The sequence below is a fragment of the Cotesia glomerata genome, linkage group LG5, assembly GCF_020080835.1.
Source record: "Cotesia glomerata isolate CgM1 linkage group LG5, MPM_Cglom_v2.3, whole genome shotgun sequence".
NCBI classification, from domain to species: domain Eukaryota; kingdom Metazoa; phylum Arthropoda; class Insecta; order Hymenoptera; family Braconidae; genus Cotesia; species Cotesia glomerata.
Window position 1 is genome coordinate 16,738,991 of NC_058162.1, and position 6,000 is coordinate 16,744,990.

Sequence of the window (6,000 nt, forward strand, 5' to 3'; positions counted from 1 at the left end):
AAGAAAGTGAAACTATCACAACGGCAGAGACTGAATCCTTTGACCAAGACGGCCGCATCCTGAGGAAGTTGAAAAGAAAAATTCGTTCTCCCGAAGGCGGAGCTTTTCATACTCCCAAGAAGCTGAAAGACGTTGGACCTGGTCATCCCATCAAGAAGCAGGAAGTGGTTAAGGATCTTCCACAAAACTCTTGTGAACAGAACAAGAAGCCAGGCTAGGGAAAAGGTGCAGTCCAGAAAGGACAAGAAGAAGGAGCGCAAGAAACTGCTCCCAGAAAAACCTCTGGTGCCTCCACCGAAGCCGAACCAGAAGCCAAGAAGAACAGCAACGAGACCGGAGGCACTTATTATCCGTCCAGCGAACAAAGATAAGTATTCTGAAATACTTACACGGATCAAGGCGGACGTTCGCCCAGATCAGGTCCGCAACACAGTCGAGAAGATACGCAGGACCGCGACAGGGAACATTCTCATCACGCTGTCGAAAGGCAGTAGTGATAGAGGTAAAGACCTGCAGAAGACTATCGCGGGAATACTTAAGGAGGACGCAAATGTCATTAGTACAGGACCTGAAGAAGACCTGGAAATTCGCGATATTGATGATACTACAACTAAAGATGACATTCTAACAGCTTTACAAGAGGCAGCTGAAAACGATTGTGGTATAACAGTAGAGGCCATTAAAATTCGTAAGGTCTTACGTAGCAGAACACAAATTGCGTCGGTGACTCTGGCAGCAACGGTAGCGCAGAAAGTGGTAGGAGAACACGGTAAGATTAGGATCGGCTGGACCAATTGTCGTATTAGAACAGTACTAAGACCAGTCCGATGTTATAAATGCTGGCATTTTGGACACCGTGCGGTTCAGTGCACAAGTAAAGTCGACCGCTCCAAACTTTGCATTAAATGTGGAGAAGAGGGACACAAAATCGCCGAATGTAATAAGCCTGCTAAATGCGCACTGTGTGCGGATCAATCCGGTACAGAGAATAACGCCCATCATGCCGGCACAAGCAGATGCCCAGTATACCAAGAGGCACTCAAGAAGATAACTGATAAACGAAAATGAGAATACTGCAGCTAAACATTAATCACTGTGAAGCGGCACATGATTTGCTCATGCAGACAGTACGTGAACAGAAGCTTGACCTTGTGCTTATATCGGAACCGTATAAACACCTCGGCGGCCAACCATGGGAAACTGACTGCACCAAAAAAGCTGTCATATGGTCCTGTCGCAAGCTCCCCTTCCAGAGTGTCGTTAACAATGGCAGCGCCGGCTTTGTAGCAGCATCGGTAGATGGCATCCGCTTTTACAGCTGCTACACACCACCTAGCCTCACTATTGTTGAATTCATGGACTTTCTGGATCGACTGACGGAGGACGCGAAGCAGTACTACCCAGTGGCAATAGCTGGAGACTTCAACGCCTGGGCAGTGGAATGGGGCAGCAAACACACCAACGCTCGAGGTAAAGAACTACTGGAAGCTTTTTCTACGTTAGATGTAGTATTGTTAAACAGCGGCGATGCGCCGACGTACACTAAAGGAGACGCAAGTTCTATTGTGGATCTTACTTTTGTCAGCAGCAGCCTCATCAGAGGAAACTACGACTGGAAGGTGATGGAGATCTACACGGCCAGCGATCACAATGCGATTCTCTGGGAAGTATCAAAGGACCAGAATCCTAGAAGACCGGCTAAGAAACTTGACATCGTTGGGTGGAAGGTGAAATCCTTTGACCCAGGTGCTCTAGTAGCTGCCCTAAATAGTGAACCGCTTACTACTGGATCTGCAGAAGAAATGACCAAGGACTTGATGAAGAGAGTGACCCAGGCTTGCGACACCTGCATGCCTCGTAAACGGGGCATGAACCAAAGACCTTCGGTGCACTGGTGGAACGAACACATCAGCTTCCTACGGAAAGAGTGTCTCAAGAAAAGAAGAATATCTCAGCGTGGTTATCGGCGGCCTGACTCAGCGGAACTAGTCGTAGAATACAAGAAAGCTCGTCGAGACTTAAACAAAGCCATCAAGGATAGCAAGAAGAACTGCTGGAAAGAGCTAATCAACGGGGTGGACAAAGACTTGTGGGGCAGACCTTACAAGGTAGTCATGGCAAACTTGAAATACCAGCCAATGCCGTCTCCTACGTGTCCTCAACTCCTACAGAAGATCGTGACTGCACTGTTTCCACGACAGCGCGTTTTCAACTACCTGTTGACACAAGACGAACTGAATGATATCCCACCTGTGACGAAAGAAGAACTGATGGAAGCTTGTAACCGCGTCGGGAATAATAAAGCGCCGGGATTGGACGGAATCCCTAATATTGCCTTGAAAACATCTATTAAAGCAGCGCCAGCGTTATTCCTCGATGTCTACAACATCTGCTTGAAGGAAGGGATTTTTCCTCGGAAGTGGAAACAACAACGGCTGGTACTACTTCCTAAAGGAAAAAAGCCACCGGAAGAACCGTCATCTTATCGTCCACTCTGCATGTTGGATACAGCCGGTAAGATACTCGAACGTATAATCCACCAAAGGATAGAAGCAGTTGTCGATCCACTATTAGCAGACAATCAGTACGGATTTCGAAAAGGACGATCAACCCTGGACGCAATCAACCTGGTTGTCGGTATAGCCAAAGACGCAATCGCCGGTACCAGATGGAAGGGTGGAACGAAGAAATATTGTCTGGTGGCAACCCTAGACATCAAAAATGCCTTCAACTCCGCCAACTGGGATCGCATCATGCAGGCTCTTCAAGAGATGAACGTACCAGGATATCTACGAAGGATAGTCGCTAGCTACTTCACGAATAGAGTTCTTAGATATGACACGAAGAATGGTCCAAAGGAGTATGATGTTACTGGAGGCGTCCCGCAGGGTTCTGTTCTCGGTCCACTTCTCTGGAATATCATGTACAACGGATTGCTGAGACTGAAACTACCAAGAAATGTCAAACTGGTAGCGTACGCGGACGACGTAGCCGTAGTAATCGTCGCCAAGCATATTGATGAGATAAATCATATGTTCACGATCACCTTTGAGCGAATTAACCAGTGGATGGACACAGTAAACCTACAACTGGCTAAACAGAAGACCGAGGCTGTACTTATCACTAGCAGAAAAGTGGTGGAAACTATCAATTTAAACGTCGGAGACCAAGAAATCACATCCCAACCATTCATTCGATATCTGGGAGTGATGCTCGATTCCCGACTTAACTTCAAACAACAAGTTGAACACGTGACCGCCAAAGCATCAGCAGTAGTGGCTAACCTAGTACGATTGATGCCCAACATCGGTGGCCCGAAGCAGACAAGGAGGTTATTGCTATCATCAGTAGTTACATCGGTCCTCACGTATGGGATATCCATTTGGTCCGACGCACTTGAGACCCAAGAATCATGGAGGAAAGCATGTCCGGTTTACCGACTGAGCGCGCTAAGAGTAGCCAGCGCCTTCCGAACAATATCAGAGGAAGCAGTGTGCGTCATTTCTGGAACTCTGCCGCTTAGAGTCTTAGATAAAGAAAGACGGGCCCTTTACCATCGAAAGAGGTCAACTACACTGAGCGCTGAAGAACTAAGAACAGAAGAACGGCAGCACAGCATCTCGCGATGGCAACTTGAGTGGGACGCCGCAGCAAAAGGAAGATGTACACACCGCCTCATACCAAAGATCGACGTTTGGCTGAGCCGAAACCATGGTGAAGTCAACTATTACCTAACGCAGATGTTGTCAGGACATGGGTGCTTTCGAGAGTATCTGCACCGCTTTAAGCACGACGATTCTCCGAAGTGCCCGTCTTGTCCAGGGGTTATTGAGGACGCAAGGCACGTTTTCTTTGTGTGTCCACGTTTCGATCCTCAGCGTGAGGAGTTAGAGAGGATCCTGAACTGGAGAATCCAACCAGAGACAATAGTAGATGCAATGTTGTCGAATCAAACTGCTTGGAACGCTACAAGCACTTTTGCCACAGAAGTGCTTACAGAGCTGCGTTCCATTGAAAGAAAAAGAGCAAATGACAGAAACTAGAAGGAAGGAAAAATAACACCTTAGCCACCAGAAGGAATAGCGGTAGCTGGATCCTCCCCTCACGAAGTAATGCCTGACGGCGGTTTCCATGAGGGATTAGAGGAAAGAAGAAAAGGGGTTTAGGGTTTAGTGGGTAGGGGCGTTAGGGTCGAGTTTTAGTATGACACTGCGTCGAGTCGCCACATATCCAGGCCAAACAACTATGCCTGGAATCCGTAAGAAGGATTCCCCCCCCTAAGATAAAAAAAAAAAAAAAAAAAAAAAAACACACACACACACACACACACACACACACACACACCCCAGAAGTGGAAACAGCAACGGCTAGTGTTACTTCCGAAGGGGAAAAAGCCGCCGGAAGAACCGTCATCCTACCGACCACTCTGCATGTTAGACACGGCCGGCAAGATATTCGAGCGCATAATTCATCAGAGAATAGAGGCTTTAGTCGATCCACTCCTAGCAGAGAACCAGTTTGGTTTCCGAAAAGGACGGTCAACTCTGGATGCTATCAAATTGGTTGTTGATATAGCCAAGGATGCAATCGCCGGAACGAGATGGAAAGGTGGAAAGAAGAAATACTGCTTGGTGGCTGCTTTGGACATCAAGAATGCCTTCAACTCCGCTAACTGGGACTGCGTTATGCGGGCTCTAGAAGAAAAAAACATACCAGGATACCTTCGCAGAATAGTAGCGAGCTACTTCACGAACAGGCTCCTGAAATATGACACGACGAATGGTACGGAAGTGTACGAAATCTCCGGAGGAGTGCCACAGGGATCAGTCTTAGGTCCTCTGCTATGGAACATCATGTATGATGGCCTCCTGAGAATAGCATTGCCTACGGGAGTCAAACTTGTAGCATATGCGGATGACGTAGCTGTCGTGATTGTCGCAAAGCACCTCGAAGAGATAGAAATGGCATTTGATATTACATTCAGACGAGTCAATTTGTGGATGGACATGATGAACTTGCATCTAGCCAAGCATAAAACCGAGGCAGTGCTCATCACCAGCAGAAAAACGGTAGAAACCATCAAGTTGAGAGTCGGAGAACAAGAAATCACATCACAACCATTTATCCGTTATCTGGGAGTGATGCTGGATGCACGACTCAACTTCAAACAGCAGGTGGAACATGTCAGTGCCAAAGCGTCAGTAGTGAGGGCTAGTCTCGCACGGCTGATGCCTAACATCGGAGGCCCAATGCAGAGCAGGAGGCTACTATTGTCATCAGTAGTCACATCAGTGCTCACTTACGGAATATCCATTTGGGCTGATGCACTGGAAACCCAAGAATCATGGAGAAAAGCTGGACCAATATACCGACTGAGTGCCCTACGAGTAGCTAGTGCCGTCCGCACTATATCAGAAGAAGCAGTGTGCGTCATTGCTGGAACCCTACCTCTTAGAGTTCTAGCAGAGGAAAGACGGGCCCTTTACCAACGAAAAAGGTCAACTGCACTGAGCCCGGAAGAACTTAGAATTGAAGAACGGCAGAAGAGCATAGGCCGATGGCAACTACAATGGGATGCTGCAGAGAAGGGTAGGTGGACGCACCGTCTCATACCTCGGATCGACATTTGGCTTAACCGGAATCACGGTGAGGTCAATTACTATCTTACGCAGATGTTGTCGGGACATGGGTGTTTTCGAGAGTATCTACACCGCTTTAAGCACGATGACTCTTCGGAGTGCCCGTCCTGCCCAGGAGCTGCTGAAGACGCGGAGCACGTCTTCTTTGTATGTCCTCGTTTCGATCCGCAGCGTGAAGAACTGGAGAGGATCCTGAACCAGAGAATGCAACCAGATTCACTAGTAGAAGCAATGTTGTCATCAGAAGCTGCCTGGAACGCTACCAACACGTTTGCAACAGAAGTCCTTAAAGACTTGCGTTCCACCGAAAGAAAAAGAGCAAATAGCAGAAGATAGAAGGAAGATAGTTAACACCTTAGCC